At 41.6% G+C, this 19579-nt stretch overlaps 1 protein-coding gene and 1 long non-coding RNA gene across 21 annotated transcripts in view; both read left to right on the top strand.

The window, feature by feature from the left end:
- PDE8B (phosphodiesterase 8B) overlaps nucleotides 1–19579 on the top strand; it is a 383716-nt gene that overhangs the window by 307652 nt on the left and 56485 nt on the right. The window lies entirely within an intron of this gene.
- Nucleotides 6218–18156, top strand: LOC309658638. Its single transcript, XR_014262345.1, has 2 exons — nucleotides 6218–15642; nucleotides 15689–18156. It is a non-coding gene; the product is annotated as an uncharacterized lncRNA (long non-coding RNA).

Genomic DNA, 19579 nt, shown 5'->3' with positions numbered 1-19579 from the left:
TTGCTTTTGGTGTCAGATTTTTAAAAAATCATCACCAAGGCCAGTGTCAAGGAGCTTACTTCCTATGTTTTCTTCTAGGAGTTTTATGGTTTCAGGTCTGAAGTTCAAGTCCTCAATCCATTTTGAGTTGATTTTTGTGTATGGTGTAAAATAGTGGTCAAGGTTTATTCTTTTGCATGTGGCTGTTTAGCGTCCTTTTATCTTGTATATTTATTAACAAATTATTGTATTATAGTTATTTTTACTACTTTTGTCTTTTATAAGTGATCAATCTATCACCTTTACAACATTAGTTTTTTTGAGATTTATACTTTGTTTTCCTGTTACTAATTAGTGATTTTTTGTTTCACCTTAAAGAAGTGTCTTTAACATTTATTCTAAGGCCAGTCTAGTGGTTATGAAATCCTTCAACTTTTGCTTGTGTGCAAAACTCTTTATGTCTCCTTCACTTCTGAAGGACAGCTTTGCCAGGTAGAGAATTCTTGGTTGACACTTTTTTTCTTTCAGCACTTTGAATATATCATGCCGCTCCCTTTTGGCCTGCAAAGTTTCTCCTGAAAAATTTGCTTTCAGTCTTATGGGAGTTCCCTTGTACAAAACGAGTTGTTTTTCTCTTGCTGCTTTTAAGATTGACCCCTTGTCTTTAACTTTTGACAATTTAATTATAATGGGTCTTGGTGTAGGTCTGTTTGGATTCATCTTATTTGGAACTTTCGGGGCTTCATGGATCTGGATATCTGTTTCCTTCCCTAAGTTAGTGAAGTTTTCAGCCATTATTTCTTCAGCTAAGTTTTCTGCCCCTTTCTCTCTTCTCTTTCTGGGATTCCTATCATGCAAATATTGGTTGTGCCTTAAGTCTCTTAAACTATCTTCACTCTTTTTCATTCTTTTTTCTTGTTGCTGCTCTGAGTGGGTGAATTCCACTGCCCTCTCTTTGAGTTCACTGATCCTTTCTGCTGCTCCATCTAGGCTGCTGTTGAAACTCCTCTTTTGGACTTTTCAGTGCAGTTATCTATTCTTCAGCTCTGTGATTTCTGTTTGGTACTTACTTATATTCTCTCTTTATTGAAATTCTCACTGTGTTCAGACATTGGTCTCCTGATCTCAGTAAACGCATTTATGACTGTTATTTTGAAAACTTTGTTAGGTAAATCACTTATCTCCACTTAATTAAGGTCTTTTTCTGAGGTTTTATCTTGTTCTTTCATTTGGGACATGTTCCTCTGTTTCTTCATTTTACTTGATTCTCTGTATTGGTTTCTGTGTGTTAGAAAAAACAGTTTGATGAAACTTATTATTCTGCCCTGCCCTAGCTCTTGGTTGTCTCTCATACCTTTGTGATTGTTTTAGTGGCTCCTAGTAGTTGAAGGTGTGCCAAGACCTGTCAGTGTCCCAAAGGAGAGGATTCCGTCAGAACCTGGATGGAGGCTGACTGGAAGTGGGAACCTCAGGCAGCAGCTCTTAAAGTATGGAAATATGGCTCTTAAAGTGTAGGACTGGGTATTTCTGCATACTGCCTCTGTGCTGTGCCCTTGGGGGATAGCCTATTAAGAACTATTTTTCTGTTTGTTGCAGTCCTGTGGAACCTGGGAAAGAAGCCCTGCTGGCCACCAGAGCCAGGCAATCAAGGGGTGACTCCTAGCTGGCAGCCACAAAAATCAGGGTGCCATGTATGTGCACAAGCTCCTTTCAGGGAGATACCAGCAGCATGAGGCAAAGGGAGAGTGCAAAAATGGCATCTGTGGCCTCCCAATCTCTGGATAGTATTGCAGTTTGTCCCTAGATGTGTGTTAAATTAGAAGCCTGCCCTTCAGGTCAAAGCTTTAAGGTAAACAAATAGGCCTCTTTCACAGAAAGACTGGGTGAATTTCAGTTTGCTGTCTCTGCACTGGGCCTGGGGTTTAGCCGTGGTGAGTCCACATGAGCCCTTTAAGAACTATTAGTTTCCTATAGCCTTGCAGCTCTCATGGACGCAAGCCCTGTTAGCTTTCAAAGCTAGATGTTTGGGGGTTCCATATCTCAGGTGGAAATCTTTAGAGTTGGGGTGCCAGATGTGGTGTCCAAACCCTTTGCTTCTCAAGGGGAAGCTGGGAATTTCCACCTGATTGTGTGTTACCATGCTGCGGGTGGGGTTTATGACAAGATGGTTTCTCAGCCTCTCCTCCCCACTTCAGTGTGGGATTTTTCTCATTCACTTGTTGTGTAGGAGTTGCTCAGCTAGTTTCTGGATTTCTTTCAGAGGGAATTGTTTCCTATGTTGTTGCAGATTTGGTGTGTCTGTGAGTTCAGGACCCTCCTATGTCACCATCTTGAACCTAAAAATTTCCAGGATTTATTTTTTGAATGATTTTCTAGATTTAAGAAAGTGAGAGAGAAAATGTTAATAATACAGAGTAAATTTAAATATGCATCAAGTCTGTAGCAGTTTCATCGTGAATAGTGGAAAAAAAATTGAAGAAATATCCCTCCAGTATTCAAAAACTATTACATGAATCAACAAAGAAGTTGCTCACATCACTGATGGGTAAGCGGGATTCCTATGCACCTGGTATTTTACTTTCATCTTACTGCTCAATGCACGTGAAAGTATCCATTCCCATTCGTGTCGAAACTCCACTCATTTATCCATTGCAACTATAGTTAGGCTACCCAGACAAGAATTCAGCAAAAAAGTCAACAAAAGTATTTTGTGCGGACTTCCCTGGTGGTGCAGTGGTTAAGAACCCGCCTGCCAAGGCAGGGGACATGGGTTCGAGCCCTGGTCTGGGAAGATCCCACATGCCGTGGAGCAACTAAGCCCGTGCGCCACAACTACTGAGCCTGCACTCTAGAGCCCATGTGCCACAACTACTGCAGCCCGCGCACCTAGAGCCAGTGCTCCGCAGCAAGAGAAGCCACCACAATAAGAAGCCCACGCACCGCAACGAAGAGTAGCCCCGCTCACACCAACCAGAGGAAGCCCCGCTCAGCAACGAAGACCCAACACAGCCAAAGATAGATATAGATAGATAGATAGATAGATAGATAGATAGATAGATTAATTAATTTTTAAAAAAGTATTTTGTGAGAATCAACTGACTAAAGAGAACTTATGGAGAAGAGTATTTTATATTTTAGTATTATTTAGAAACTGTGTACTGCACATCCTTTATAGAAAGTTGGCAATTTTTTTCCTTAAAGGGCCAGATGGTAAATATTTTAGACCTTACAGTCTGTTGCCACTACTCATCTCAGCTCTGCCACTGGAAAAGAGCCATAGGTGATATGTAAATGAATGGGCAAGGCTGTGCTATAAGATTATATTTACAAAACCAGATGACTAGCCCCTGGACCATAGTTTACTTAACCTCTGCTTTTTATCAGTAAAATTTATAATAAAGGTAGGTATGGATTCGTATGCATTTTTCAGCAAGCCAGTTGTCAAACCTTTACCACACGCCATGGTTATCATTCCAACCAGTCCACAGTCCTCATTCTAAAGGGCTCCCCAGTGGCTTCTCATGGTCTAAAAAACAATCGTCAAGAATCTTTTAGGAGCAAACAAAGCCCTCTGTGCTCCTGCGTGCTCTCCACCTCTTTCACCGCCACTTTGTTCCAGCCACACCAGGCTCTTATTAGTTCCCTAAACACACCAGGCTTTTTCATGCCCCTGGGCATTGCACTCGCTGCTCTCCCTGTTTAGCCTGCTCTTCCTTTCTCCTGTCCTCCTGAAGGACTCTTGCTCACCTGACCCAGGTCAAGTTTTTCCTCTGTGCTATTCGCCTGGCCATTTTCTCCTCCTCTCACCTACTCAGTGCATTTAGCGCTTCCCACACTAGACCCCGCTCATCAAGGGCAGCTCCTGTCCCAGTGTCCTGCCTCCCGATCTCCCCCTGATGCTACTGAACTCACTCAGTAAATTCTTGATCAGTGGAGCTTGTCAAGGATCTTATGTTTTAAGAGTCATAATAAGGTATATCGTGTATGGAAGACTTTGTATCCCTTACTCTGCCAGTGTTTTTCGTACATTAACTCCTGTAATCCTCACTGCAACTCCATGAGGGTAGATATGATGATCCCCATGTTACAAATGAGGAAACTGGGGCTTGGAGTGGTTGCACATAGGTGATATGTGACAGAACCAGGATGCCCACCCTAGAGTAGTTAGCAATAAGGTTATAAAAGAAATACAAGGGCATATTATGGACAGTCACACGAGAGAGAAAGGCTACTCTTACCTGGTAAACTGAGGGGACAGCTTCATGGAGGAGGTGTTGACTGAGACTGGATAGAATTTATCCTTGTGGGAGAAGCAGCCCATGTGGAAGCAAAAAGGTAACCAGAGGCAAGAGAAGCAAGAATGGTCAGGCTTGACCTGCCCCCTTGATGTGGTGTAGACCAGGGCAGATGGTGCTGAGGCAGCCTCTCAGCTGCCCACCTGCCTTTGTGTGGCTTCCTCTGACAGTCCGTACCCTCTTCTAGGTGCTTCAGGGTCTGGAGCCATCCTGGTGGGTGTTTAGATCGAAGTAAATTATACCATGTGTTCTGTGCCGCAATCCAACTGCCATGTACCGATGAAATCAAGTTTATGTGTGCATTTGATGTGCCATGAAAGGAAGTTACATCAGGGCAGTTTGGGGGTCCGTGTCGAATGAGAAGGTAAGGTAGCAAATTGTCCACAGAGGAGCCTTGGGACTCTCTTAGGAAAAGCTGGAACCTGGTATCTCCACTGCTTGTGAAGGTTATTGGAGCTCCAGGACTGGATACTTGTTAGGCATGTGGTAATGTTGTCAGTTCTAACTGCAGTGCTTCAAAATTCATTTTCCCATCATATTTTGGACGTATGCAGCCAATCAAAACTTAATACCCAGGACTTCCCTGGTGGTCCGGTGTCTAAGACTCCGTGTTTCCAATGCAGGGGGCCTGGGTTCAATCCCTGGTCAGGGAACTAGATCCCACGTGCCGCAACAAAGAGTTCGCATGCCACAACTAAAAGATCCCATATGGTCACGACAATCCTGCATGCCGCAACTAAGACCAGCGCAGCCAAATAAATTAAAAACAAACAAAAAAAACTTAATACCCAGCCATAATGCCATCAGCTCCTTTGCCTAAAAGATCATTTGTTTCAACTATAGTCAAAGCAGAGTTTTTCTCTGAGGATTTTATTCCAGCTTCTGGACCTTCACGGATGTGGCGCCTCTTTTAAATAATTTCTAAGAAGAAAATTCCAGTGAATATGCCCTCCTCTAGTGCCATTGCTGGAAAAAGAAACCAGGAGGAGGAAGAATTTGGCATGTTTTCCATTAGATTTGCTCTGCCGCATTTTGAAGAAATCTGACTCTTGTAGAAATCTGACTCTGGTTTGCTGAAGGCTGAGTTTCTGGTTGTGATTTCAGAGCCCAGCTCCAGGAGACTGAAGGAAGCATGCATTTACTCATCCTCTTCGTGACCACCCCATCCCGAAACTTAGAATCACAATGTAAGGAGTGGGGTAAATAAAACTTTTCCTTATTACTTTAGTCAAACAAGATGGCTGTGGACGGGGGCCTGAACAGGTATGACATACGTACCCAGGGGCAAGAGGGGAGGAAGTGAATGGCCCCTCTCAGCCCGGTGCCATTTATTCCACAGGTGCTAGTTGAGTTCTTTCATTCTGAGCATGAACCAGAGCTACAGTACGATGCAGAAAAACCACGGGTGCAGACTGCTCCCAGGAGGCTTTGAGTCTAGGAGAGGTTGGTCAGGTTTCAGATCATTAGAACTATCAAAGTGAATTTAAGTGCCTAAGCACAGAGCATTGGCTCTGGAGTTACAAAGGAAGAAGAAGACAGGTTCAGAACAAGCAGAGGGTAATCCATAAGGAACGCTGGACCATGGATATCCCTACGGGAGGAATGTTACAGCTACCCACCAGCACTGGAGAACGGCAGCACGTGTAAGCACTCATACTAAACGGTGAGGAACGTGGAGAAGTGAGATTAATGCAGTGGTTCTCAGCCTTGGCTGCATGTTGGAATTACCTGCAGAGTTAAAAAAAAAAAAAAAAATACAGTGATGCCTGAACCCCAGGGGCTCTGATGGAATGGGTCTGGGGTATAGACTGGGCATGAGGGTTTCTAAGAGCTCTGCAGGGAATTTTAATGTATTTGTCAAGGTCAAGAACCACCAGGCTACAGAGTGGTTTGGATCTGGTGTGATCGGTTAGGTGCATCTAGGGAAGTTTCCTGCTGGACAGGAGTGTGGTTTGACCAGAGGATCATGGAAGGGCAGGCGAAGAGAAGGATGGCCTGTGTGTAATCCACACAGGGAGGGCCAGGCCACAGTGGAACTGCCAGGGGTGGGACCAAGTCTTCACCATCTTTGTATGTCCCTCCTGGGCCTGGGCGCACAGAAAATGTCTGTGGAATGGCTGTTTGCATCCTGTGGGAGGGAAGCCTCGGTGTCTGGGTAGCAGTGAGGTTCCTACGTGGGCTCGTCCGCAGGCTGCAGATGGACTAGGGAACACAGGGCGCAGCACCGACGCTGAGTTCCAGCAAGTCAGCAGGAAGAGCTTCTCAGACAGGCTGTGGCCCTAGAGAAGGCTGATGGAGAAAACCACTGTCCCTGCTGGCTTGAGAGCGCTGTGGAGGTAGAGGCCCTACCTGTCTTCGCAGCAAGCACCTGTTCTGGAGCCTGGCACACGGGGCGGGCACAGGGGTGTCCCAGAATGGACAGGTGATGCTCTGGGCAGGAGTGCCCCCACCGAGGATTGCTCCCAGGCACAGGAGCTTCGCTATCTGCAGGGCCTGCCCCAAAGGCACTTGGCTTCCTTATTATAGGGAGACTTGGGACATATGCAATAGAAGTTAATTCCACGGTCTATGTCCCAAGCCCTGTTATCTGTTTCAACTGACAGTATTCTTTTTTTTTCCATTTCTCTTCCACATTAATGTTCCGTGGCTAGGAGATCTGGTAGGGGAAGTAATGGTGTGTATGGGATTCATTTAGTTTTCTGTTTCAATGTAAATGTGAGAAATTCACCCAGTACCCTTTAGGCCATGACAATGACTATTTTTTTAAAAAGTCGTTTTCAGTAGTTCATCGATCTTATGGCTCTACAGGGCTGAAACTCCGAGTCTTGTTTCCCGGTCACTGTGGGCGCCCTGCTGAGGCTGCCCCCTTTAGCCACAGAGCACAAGTCTCCATGTAAGCGTCCAAGTAAGGGGCACCATCCAGATCACATTCCAGGATCACACAGTGGTGCTGAAGGTCCCGTGCTCCCCCGGGAGGAGCCTGGGACACGTGCTGCAGGGTGGGTCTCAGCTCTCAGGAGCTGCTGCCCCAGGGAGGTGACCTGTGCCGATTGGCAAGGTGGGGAGCTTTCTGCTTCAGAGGAGGTCATTACCCCTCACCGCGGTCGTGGCTCTCCCTCTGGGCCTGAGAACCTCAGCACCTGTGCTTGGGGAATGTATTGCTGCAGAGACACAGCCTTTCCAGGCCAGTTGGCGGGAAGTGGGGGGCCTGGGCCGGCATCTGTACATGTTGCTTTACCTTACCTTTAGATAAATCAGTTAATACTCAGAGGGAATTGTTTCAGTGATTGCTCCAGAATTGTTTTCTGGATTAGGAATTTAAAGTGACGTTAAAACTATATCATCTTTAAAATATCTAATCAAGACTTGGGGGCTTCAGGGTTCTAGGCTTTGCTGGTGACTGGCAGTCTCCTGGTGGCCGGCCAGGGTCCTTCAGTGCAGGTGTGCAACGTCAGGCCCAGAGCAGGCTGGAAGCTGATGGGGACCAGGGGAATCCAGGCCCTCCGGGGCCTCTTGACGCATCAGCTTCTATTGGAGCAGGAGGGTAAACTGCTAGGAAAAGAAGACCTTTCAAAAGTGGTTTTTAGACAATATTGACTGCTATTTTGTGAACTTACAAAGAAGAGGGGATGTTGAAATTTGACCTCCCAAGAAAACACAAAACAAGTGTCTTTCCTAAAAAGGGAAGGGAAAGAAGGACAGGAAGAAAACTTGCCTCATTTTGTTCAGAATGAATCTCCTCCTTATGCAGCTGCTGAAGGTGAGCCAGAGTTCTGATGTGCTTTCTGGGATGAGACCTGTGTTCCTGTTGGCTTAGTGGTGCAGAGAGTGGGTGTCACGCCTTGTGGGGTGCACTGTGCAGAAGAGCTACCCTGCCTGTGGTTGATTTAATCTCTGGCCCAAAGCACACTTTCCAGCGGGTCTTGTTGGCAGTACCCTGACCCTTAATTCTGGAAATGCCAGTGGTAGCCTGGGGAGTTTTACGTTTTGCTAAGGTGGTAAGAACACTGAGTCACAGACCTAAGTGAGTCACCTGTGTGTCTTTTCATTCATGAGCTGGCTCCCTTGGCTGTCCCTCTGGAATGCGATTGTCACCTCCAACTCATCGGCAGGGGCCAGTGAAGCTGGCGTGGCCTTCGTGACTAATATTCCCCCACGGGAGGATAGGGTTCCTCAAGTGTGAAAATAATTTGATTCCCTGAAGAAATCTTGACCTTTAGCATCCCATTTTCAGCAGCAGCATTTAGAGAAGAAAGCGCAATTTCAGGACGGTCTTTCAGGTCCAGCTCTCTTCTTCCTCCGAAAGGACATTCACTTTCTCCACTGAGTTGAAGCTACTCCTTCTCTCCCTAACCAGCCTGCACCCCCTGCCAGATTCATCTTCCCAAGATGCCTCTCGGATCATTCAGTTCTACCTTAAAAACTTCCACTGGCTCTCTGTTGCCTGTAAGGACTGTCAAGGTGATACCGTTCCAGAACGTGGCCCCTTGTCACTCCTGTGACATGCTTTCCCCCTGGAGCCTACATGCTAGAAGGCTCAGCTTCTTGACGCCCTTTTTTGTTCTAGTTCCAAAGCGCCGGTTACATATTCAAAGGCAGATATAGGAATCCAGTTGTCCCCTTCATAGTGGCCTCTGGCCTTTCTGGACCATGGCTGTACTTCCTGATGCATCACACAGCCCAGCCCTTGGTCAGGTTCTGTCCAGCTACACTTATCACCCCAAGCAGCTTTCAGTTTCTTCTCCATCCTGATTCCTCCTTCCTTGAAGGGCTTTATGCAGTGCAAGGTAGGTGACTGATACATTCAGATTAAATTAGGTTATCTGAAGTTATTCATACTTAAGTTACCAGCATTATATCTTACAAGTTAATCACTGGAAAGGGACTTGATGAGCTACCCAGAAAGAAAAAGACACCCTCTGTTCTATTCTAGTTTTATTAAGTCAAGTAAACAATACTCAGATATAGGAAAACAAAGAAAAATAAAGGGGCATGGGTAGACTCCATCTTAAAGACACATGGAGAAAAGATGGGCATAAGAGTTGTTTTGACCAAAGAATTATCCGTATTCTCTGACAAATGAAGTATTGTGGGGGTGAGACAGACAGGAGAGCAAAGAATGGCTCCAAATGGGTGGCCAGGGCTTTGGCCAGGGCATTCATGGACAATCACAAATTCAGAGGTGGGAAGGGAGGTCATGGGGCTCCAGATGGAGGCCTCTGCTGGACAAGAGAAGCAAGGAGGATGGGGTGTGCTGGGCTGAAATCTGGGGGTAGATATGCAGAGGAGAGAGGAATCCAGGGTGATTCCACAGTGACCCACTACACCTGAAAATGATGAAGCACAATACAGTAGTCCCCCCTTATCCATGGTTTCACTTTCCATGGTTACAGTTACCTGCAGTCAACCATAGTCCAAAAATATTAAATGGAAAATTTCAGAAATAAACAATTCATAAGTTTCTTTTTTATGCATTGAAGTATAGTTGATTTACAATGTTGTATTAGTTTCTGGTGTACAGCAAAGTGATACATATATATATGTATACAGTTATACATATATATATATTTTTTCTTCTATTCCATTATGGTTGATTACAGGATATTGAATAGAGTTCCCTGTGCTATACAGTAGGACCTTGTTGTTTATCTGTTTTATATATAGTAGTTTGTATCTCCTAATCCCAAACTCCTAATTTATCCCTCCCCCACCCCCTTTCCCCTTTGGTAAACAGAACTTTGTTTTCTATGTCTGTGAGTCTGTTTCTGTTTCATAAGTGAGTTTATTTGTGTCATATTTTAGATTTCACATATAAGTGATATCATATACTATTTGTCTTTCTCTTTCTGACTTACATCACTTAGTATGATAATCTCTAGGCCCATCCATGTTGCTGCAAATGACATTATCTCATTCTTTTTAATGGCTGGGTAATATTCCTTTGTATATATGTACCACATCTTCTCTATCCATTCATCTGTCGATGGATATTTAGGTTCCTTCCATATCTTGGATACTGTGAATAGTGCTGCTGTGAACATAGGGGTGCATGTATCTTTTTGAATTAGAGTTTTCTCTGGATATATGCCCTGGAGTAGGATTATTGAATCATATGGCAACTCTATTTTTAGTTTTTTGAAGAAACTCCATACTGTTTTCCATAGTGGCTGCACCAATTTACATTCCCACCAACAGTGTAGGAGGGTTCCCTTTTCTCTACACCCTCTTCAGCATTTGTTGTTTATAGACTTTTTAATGATGGCCATTCTGACTGGTGTGAGGTGGTACCTCATTGTAGTTTTGATTTGCATTTCTCTAATAACTAGAAATGTTGAGTACCTTTTCATGTACCTATTGGCCATCTGTATGTCTTTGGAGAAATATCTATTTAAGTCTTCTGTCCATTTTTTGATTGGGTTGTTTGTTTTTTTATTATTGAGTTGTATGAGTTGTTTGTATATTTTGGAAATTAAGCCCTTGTTGGTTGCATCATTTGCAAATATTTTCTCCCAGTCTGTAGGTTGTTTTTCCATTTTGTTTATGGTTTCCTTTTCTGTGCAAAAGCTTTTATTGTGACTATATAGTATCCAGTCTTACATTTAGGTTTTTCATCCATTTTGAATTTATTTTTGTATATAGTGTTAGAGAATGTTCTAATTTGATTCTTTTACATGTAGTTGTCCAATTTTCCCAGAACCATTTATTGAAGACACTGTCTTTTCTCCATTGTATATTCTTGCATCCTTTGTCATAGATTGACCATAAGTGTGTGGATTTATTTCTGGGTTCTCTGTCCTATTCCATTGATCTATATGTCTGTTCTTGTGCCAGTACCATACTGTTTTGATGACTGTAGCTTTGTAGTATAGTCTAAAGTCTGGGAGCAAGATTCCTCCAGCTCTGTTCTTCTTTCTCAAAATTGTTTTGGCTTATTTGGGGTCTTTCGTGTTTCCATACAGATTTTTTAAATTTTGGTTCCGGTTCTGTGAAAAATGCCATTGTTAATTTGTTAGGGATTGCATTGAATCTGTAGAATGCCTTGCATAGTATGGTCATTTTAATGATATTAATTCTTCCAATCCAAGAACATGTTGTATCTTTCCGTCTGTTTGTGTCATCTTCAATTTCTTTCAGCAGCATCTTATAGTTTTCAGAGTACAGGTCTTTTGCCTCCTTAGGTAGGTTTATTTCTAGGTATTTTATTCTTTTTGACATGATGGTAAATGGGATTGTTTCCTTAATTTCTCTTTCTGTTAGTTCATTGTTAGTGTATAGAAATACAACAGATTTCTGTATATTAATTTTGTATCCAGCAATTTTATCAAATTCGTTGATGAGCTCTAGTAGTTTTCTGGTAGCATCTTCAGGATTTTCTATGTAGAGCATCATGTCATCTGCAAACAGTGACAGTTTTATTTCTTTTCCAATTTGGATTCCCTTTATTTTTTTTTTTCTCTGGTTGCTGTGGCTAGGGCTTCCAAAACTATGTTGACTAAAAGTGATGAGAGTGGGCATCCTTGTCTTGTTCCTGATCATAGAGGGAATGTTTTCAGCTTTTCACCATTGAGTATGATGTTAACTGTGGATTTGTCATGTATGGCCTTTATTATGTTGAGGTATGATCCCTCTGTGCCTACTTTCTGGAGAGTTTTTATCATCAGTAGATGTTGGATATTATCAAAAGCTTTTTCTGCATCTATTGAGATGTTCATATGGTTTTTATTCTTCAGTTGGTTAATGTGGTGTATCACATTGATTGCTTTGTGGATATTGAAAAATCCTTGCATCCCTGGGATAAATCCTGCTTGATCATGGTGTATGATCCTTTTAATGTATTGTTGGATTTTGTTTGCTACTATTTTGTTGAGGATTTTTGCATCTATGTTCATCAGGGATATTGGCCTGTACTTTTCATTTTTTTGATATCTTTGTCTGGTTTTGGTATCAGGGTGATGGTGGCCTCATAGAATGAGTTTGGAAGTATTCCTTCCTCTGCAATTTTTTGGAATGGCTTTAGAAGGATAGATGTGAACTCTTCTCTAAATGTGTGGTAGAATTCACTTGTGAAGCCATCTGGTCCTGGACTTTTGTTTGTTGGGAGTTTTTAAATTACTAATTCAATTCCAGTACTGGTAATTGGTCTGTTCATATTTCTATTTTTTCCTGATTTGGTCTTGGGAGATTATACCTTTCTAAGAATTTGTCCATTTCTTCTAGATTGTCCATTTTATTGGTGTATATTTGCTTGTAGCAGTCTCTTATGATCCTTTGTATTTCTGTGGTGTCAGTTATAACTTCCTTTTTATTTCTGATTTTATTGATTTGGGCCCTTTGCCTTTTTTTCTTGATGACTCTGGCTAGAGGTTTATCAATTTTGTTTATCTTTTCGGAGAACCAGCTTTTAGTTTCATTGATCTTTTCTATTATTTCCTATTATTTTTTTAGTCTCTATTTCATTTATTTTTGCTCTGATCTTTATGATGTCTTTCCTTCTACTAACTTTGGGTTTTGTTTGTTCTTCTTTTTCTGGTTGCTTTAGGTGTGAGGTCAAATGGTTTATTTGAGATTTTTCTTGTTTCCTGAGGTAAGCTTGTATCACTATAAACTTCCCTCTTAGAACTGATTTTGCTGCATCTCACAGGTTTTGGATAGTTGTGTTTTCATTATCATTTGTCTCTAGGTATTTTTTGATTTCCTCTTTGATTTCTTCAGTGATCCATTAGTTGTTTAGTAGCATATTGTTGAGCCGCCACATGTTCGTGTTTTTTTGCAGTTTTTTTCTTGTAGTTGATTTCTAACCTCATAGTGTTGTGGTTGGAAAAGATGCTTGATGTGATTTCAGTTTTCTTAAATTTACTGAGCCTTGCTTTGTGGCCCAGGATGTGATCTATCCTGGAGAATGTCCCATGTGCACTTGAAAAGAATGTGTATTCTGCTGCTTTCGGATGGAAGCACTATCAATTAAGTCCATGTGGTCCAATGTGTCATTTAAAGCCTGTGTTTCCTTATTGATTTTCTGTCTGGATGACCCATTCATTGACGTAAGTGGGGTGTTAAAAGTCCCCCACTATTATTGTGTTACTGTCAATTTCTCCTTTTTTAAAAAAAAAATTCTCCTTTTATGTCTGTTAACAATTGCCTTGTATATTGAGGTGCTCCTTTGTTGGGTTGCGTATATATTTACATTTGTATTATCTTCTTCTTGGATTGATCCTTTGATCATTATGTAGTGTCCTTCTTTGGCTCTTGTGACAGTCTTTATCTTAAAGTCTATTTTGTCTGATATAAGTATTGCTACTCCAGCTTTCTTTTGATTTCCATTTGTGTGGAATACCTGAAACCCTCAGTTTCAGTCCGTATGTGTCTCTAGATCTGAAGTGAATCTCTTGTAGGCAGCATATATATGGATCCTGTTTTTGTATCCATTCAGGAAGTCTGTGTCTTTTGGTTGGAGCATTTAGTCTGTTTACATTTAAGGTAATTATCAATATGTATGTTTCTATTGCTATTTTATTGATTGTTTTGGACTTGTTTTTGTTTTTATCTTTTGGGGAGGTTTTTTTTTTTTAATTTTTATTTATTTATTTATTTATTTATTTATTTTTGACTGTGTTGGGTCTTCATTTCTGTGTGAGGGCTTTCTCCAGTTGCGGCGAGCGGGGGCCACTCTTCATCGCGGTGCGCGGGCCTCTCACTGTCGTGGCCTCTCTTGTTGCGGAGCACAGGCTCCAGATGCGCAGGCTCAGTAGTTGTGGCTCACGGGCCTAGCTGCTCCGCAGCATGTGGGATCTTCCCAGACCAAGGCTCGAACCCGTGTCCCCTGCATTGGCAGGCAGATTCTCAACCACTGCGCCACCAGGGAAGCCCTGGATTTGTTTTTATAGGGTATTTTTCCCCCTTTCTTCCTTTGTTCTCTTGTGATTTGATGACTATCTTTAGTGTTATGTTTGGATTCCTTTTTCTTTTTTGTGTGTATGTCTATTATAGATTTTTTTTGCAGTTACCATGAGGTTTTTGTATAGCAGTATATATATGTATGCTTGTTTGAAGTTGCTGATCTCTTAGTTTCAAATGCATTTTAGATACCCTGCATTTGTACTCTCCTCGCCTCATGATTACTGTTTTTGATACCATATTTTTCATCTAATTGTTTTGTGTACCCCTTAACTGCTTATTGTGGATACAAATGATTTTACTACTTTTGTCTTTTAACCTCCCTACTAGCTTTGTATGTGGATGATTTCCTACCTTTATTGTATATTTGCCTTTACCAGTAAGCTTTCCCATTTTGTAATTTTCTTGTTTCTAGTTGTGGCTTTTTCTTTTCCACCTAGAGAAGTTCTTTAGCATTTGTTGTAAAGCTGGTTTGGTGGTGTTGAATTCTTTTAGCTTTTGCTTGTCTGTAAAGCTTTTGATTTCTCCATCAAATCTGAATAAGAGCCTTGCTAGGTCGAGTATTCTTGTTTGTAGATTTTTCTCTTTCATCACTTTAAATGTATCATGCCACTCTCTTCTGGCCTGCAGAGTTTTTGCTGAAAAGTCAGCTGATAGCCTTATGGGAGTTCTCTTGTATGTTGTTTGCTGCTTTTCCCTTGTTGCTTTTATTTTTTTAAATATTTATTTATTTATTTATTTAGACTGCACCAGGTCTTAGTTGGGGCATGTGGGATCTTCGTTGCGGCATGCGGGATCTTTAGTTGCAACATGTGGGCTCGTAGTTGTGGCATGCATGCGGGATCTAGTTCCCTGACCAGGGATCAAACCCGCGCCCCCTGCATTGGGAGTGTGGAGTCTTACCCACTGGACCACCAGGGAAGTCCTCCTTTGTTGCTTTTAATGTTCTCTCTTTGTCTTTGTCATTTTGATTACAGTGTGTCTTGGTGTGTTCCTCTGTGGGTTAATCTTGTATGGGACTCTACACTTCCTGGACTTGGGTGACTGTTTCCTTTCACAGGTTAGGGAAGTTTTCAGCTATTATCTCTTGAAATATTTCCTCAGGTCCTTTCTCTCTCTCTTCTCCTTCTGGGGCCCCTATAATGTGGATGTTAGTGCACTTGATGTCGTCCCAGAGGTCTCTTAAACTGTTCTCATTTCTTTTCATTCTTTTTTCCTTTTTCTGCTCTGTGGTAGTGATTACTATTCTGTCTTCCAGCTCACTGATTCGTTCTTCTGCTTCATTTAACCTACTATTGATTCCATCTTGTTTATTTCTCATTTCTGTTATTGTATTCTTCAATTCTGTTTGGTTGTTCTTTATATTTTCTAATTCTTTGTTAAAAATTTCAGATTTCTCACTCTGTGTATCCATTCTTCTCCCAAGTTCTTTGATCATCTTTACTGTCATTACTCTGAACTCTTTCTTGGATAGGTTGCCTCATCTTTACTGTCATTACTCTGAACTCTTTCTTGGATAGATTGCCTATCTCCATGTCACTTTCTTCTGGGGTTTTGTCTTTTTCCTTCGTCTGAAACATGTTCCTCTGTTGCCTCATTTTGTTTAAATTTTTATTTGTATTTTTGTGTATGTGGTAGGTTGGTTACATTTCTCGACCTCGGAGAAGCGTCCCTCTGTAGGAGACATCCTATGCATCCCAGCAGTGCATTCTCCTCTCATCACCAAGGGCCAGAGGCCAGCTGGTCCCAGGGTAGTATCTGGCCTGCATTTGCAGATTCAGTCTGCAGGCTGCAGGACCATAGTTTTCTTGCTTCTGATGTCTGCCCCCTGGTGGGTGAGACTGGTCTAGAGGCTTGTGCAGGCTTCCTTGTGAGAGGGGCTGGTGCCTGCCCACTGGTGGCTGGAGCTGGTCCTTGGCCCTCTGGTGGGCAGGGCCATGTCTAGAGGGCTCAGAAGTCTTTAGGCAGCCTGCCTGCTGATGGGTGGGGCTTTGTCCCCACCCAGTTAGTTGTTTGTCCTGAGGCATCCCAACACTGGAGCCTACATGCTGTTGGGTTAGACCATGACTTGGTGCTAATGACCCAAGCAAGATGTCAGCTTCCAAGAGAGTCTATGCAGGTGAATACTCCCAATATACCTGCCACCAGTGTCTATGTCCCCTGGGTGAGCCACAGCTGTCCCCTGCCTCCCCAGGAGACCCTCCAAGACCAGCAGGTAGGTCTGGCCCAGGCCTCTATGAAATTACTGCTTTTGCCCTTGGTCCTGGTGCAACATGAGATTTTGTGTGCACCCTGTAAGAGTAGAGTCTCTATTTCCCCCAATCCTGTGTAGCTCCTGCAATCAAGCCCTGCTGGCCTTCAAAGCCAAATGCTCTGGGGGCTCCTCTTCCCAGTACCGGACTCCTGGGCTCGGGGGCATGACATGGGACTCAGAAATCTCACTTCTGTGGGAGAATCTGTCTAATATAATTATTCTTCAGTTTGTGGATCACCACGCAGGGTGGGGGCAGGGGGAGGTGAGGTATGGGACTTGATTATCGTGAGTCCATCCCTCCTATTGGTCTCACTGTGGTTCCTTCTTTTGTCTTTAGTTGTGGAAGATCTTTTCTGGTAGGTTTCAGACTTTTTCAATGATGGTTGTTCTGCAGATTGTTGTGATTTTGGTGTGCTTGTAGAGGAGGTGAGCTTAGGATCCTTCTATTCCACCATCTTGGCTGCTCTCTCTCTGTTTCTGTTTTGTTATATTCATTCGTTTTGCTTTTTAGATTCCATGTATAAGTGATTACATACAGTATTTTTCTCTGACTTATTTCACTAAGCATAATACCCTCCAAGTCCATCCATGTTTATGCAAATGGCAGAATTTCATTCTTTTTATGACTAATATTCCATAGTAGGTATGTATATATTTATATGTATATATATATATATTTATATATACCACATCTTCTTTATCCATTCATCTGTTGATGGACATAGATTGCTTCCATATCTTGACTGTTATAAATAAAGCTGCTATGAACATTGGGGTGCATATATCTCTTCAAATTAGTGTTTTTGTTTTCTTCAGATAAATACCCAGGAGTGGAATTGCTGGATCATATGATAGTTCTATTTTTAATTTTTTGGGGAATCTCCATACTATTTTCCACAGTGGCTGCACTAGTTTACGTTCCCACTGACAGTGTACTAGGGTTCATTCCATTTTCTCCAGATCCTTACCAACATTTGTTGTTTGTAGGCTTTTTGATGATTAACCATTCTGACAGATGTGAAGTGATATCTCACTGTGGTTTTGATTTGCATTTCCTTGATGATTAGTGATGTTGAGCATCTTTTCATATGCCTGTTGGCCATCTGTGTATCTTCTTTGGAAAAATGTTTGTTCAGGTCTTTTACCCACTAAATTGGGTTGTTTATTTTTTTCATATTGAGCTGTATGAGCTGTTTATATATTTTGGATATTAACCTCTTACCAGTCATATCATTTGCAATTATTTTCTCCCATTCAGTATGTTGTCTTTTCATTTTGTCAGTGGTTTCTTTTGCTGCACAAAAGCTTTGACGTTTAATTAGGTTCCATTTGTTTATTTTTCCTTTTGTTTTCTTTGCCTGAGGAGACAGGGATAAAAAAATATTGCTACAACTTACATCAAAGGGTGTTCTGGATACATTTCATTTCTTTTTCTTGCCTTATAGCAGTGAATCGAGCCCTCATCACAGTGTTGAATAGAAGTGATAAAGCAGACATTATTGCCTCATAGCTAATTCTGGGGGGAGAGCATCATTAAATATGATGTTAACTATAAGTTTTTTGTATCTAATACTTACTAGATCAAGGAAGTTTCTTTCTATTATTAGTTTGCTGAGAGTTGTTTTTTTTTTTTTAATCAGGAGTGGATATTGGGTTTTGTCAAGTGGTTTTGTTTTTTAATCTATTGAGATGGCTTTTTTTCCCATTTAGTCTGTTAATATGGTGAATTATATTGACTTTCAAATGTTAAATCAACCTTCACTTCTTGGCATAAATGCCATTTGATGTATTATCCTTTTTACACATTGTTAGATTTGATTTGCTAACATGTTAAGAATTTTTGCATCTATGTTCATGTGGGATATTAGTTTCTAGTTTTCTTTTCTTGTAATGTCTTTGTCTAGTTTTGGAACCAGTGTAATGTTGGCCTCATAGAATAAGTGGGGAAATATTTCCTCCTCTTTGTTTTTCTGGAAGAGGTTGAGAATTGGTGTTATTTGTTCCTTAAATATTTCATAGAATTCCTCATCTGGGCCTGAAACTTTTGGTTTCACTGATTTTATCTATTTGTGTGTGTGTGTGTTCTATTCTATTGATTGCTGCTTTGATCTTCATTATTTCCTTTCTTCTGCTTACTTCAGGTTTACTTGCTGTTCTTTTTCTGATTTTTTAAGATAGTAGCTGAGGTTATTTTTTCTAACATAAATATTTACTGCTATAAATTTCCCTCTAAGTATTGCTTTAGTGCATCCCAAAATTTTGATATGTTGTTGTTTGGGAGGTCCCAAGACCACCCATATGTTTGGAGATTTACTAAAAAGACTCAGGGACACAGAGGCAGTTGTACTCATGGCTATAGTTTATTACAACAATCATAAAAGGGAAAAGATATCAGGCAGAGTCTGGAGGAAAACAGGCATAGGCTTCCAATGTTCTGCCCTTCCTTCCCCCAGATGATGTCACACAGAACAAGCTGCTCCTTTCTGTAGCAGCAGAATGCAACAATGTGTGTGAAGTTATTTTCACCCCTGTACTCAGAGTCCAAGGCTTTTACTGGGAGCTGGTCCCAATAGCACAAGAGCCAGCCACAAATATCAAAATTCCCATCTCCCAGAAGGAAAGCAGGTGTCAATACCCCAAATGGGCTAAGCAGTCTTATCATTGTAGGGAACATTCCAAAAGTCAAGTTCACAGACGCCAGCCAATGGCCAACCCTGAAAACAGGCTCCTCTGAAGATTACAACCTCAGACCTGCTCTCTAAACTCTTTCTTGCACTGCGTATTTTCATTTTCATTTAGTTCAAAATGCTTTCCAGTGTCCGTTTTGATTTCTACTTTGGTCCATGGGCTATCCAGAAGTATGGTTTTTAGTTTCCAAATATTGGGGGATTTTACAGATACTTTTCTATTATTGGTTTTTAATTTAACTCTATGTGGTCAGAGAACGTACTTTGTGTGATTTGAATCCATTTAAATTTTTTGAAACTTGTTTTTATGGTCAGATAAAGGTCCGTCTTAGTCAACTTTCAAGTTCATTTGAAAACAATGTGTATTCTTTTGTTGGGTAGTGTTCTATAAATGCCAATTAGGTCAAAGCGGTTGATTGTGTTCTTCATATTTTATATATTTTTACTAATTTTGTCTAGTTCTATCAGGT

The sequence above is a fragment of the Balaenoptera physalus genome (genome assembly GCF_965194825.1).
Source record: "Balaenoptera physalus genome assembly, chromosome: 3".
Lineage (NCBI taxonomy): Eukaryota > Metazoa > Chordata > Mammalia > Artiodactyla > Balaenopteridae > Balaenoptera > Balaenoptera physalus.
This window is presented reverse-complemented; position numbering and strand designations above follow the sequence as displayed.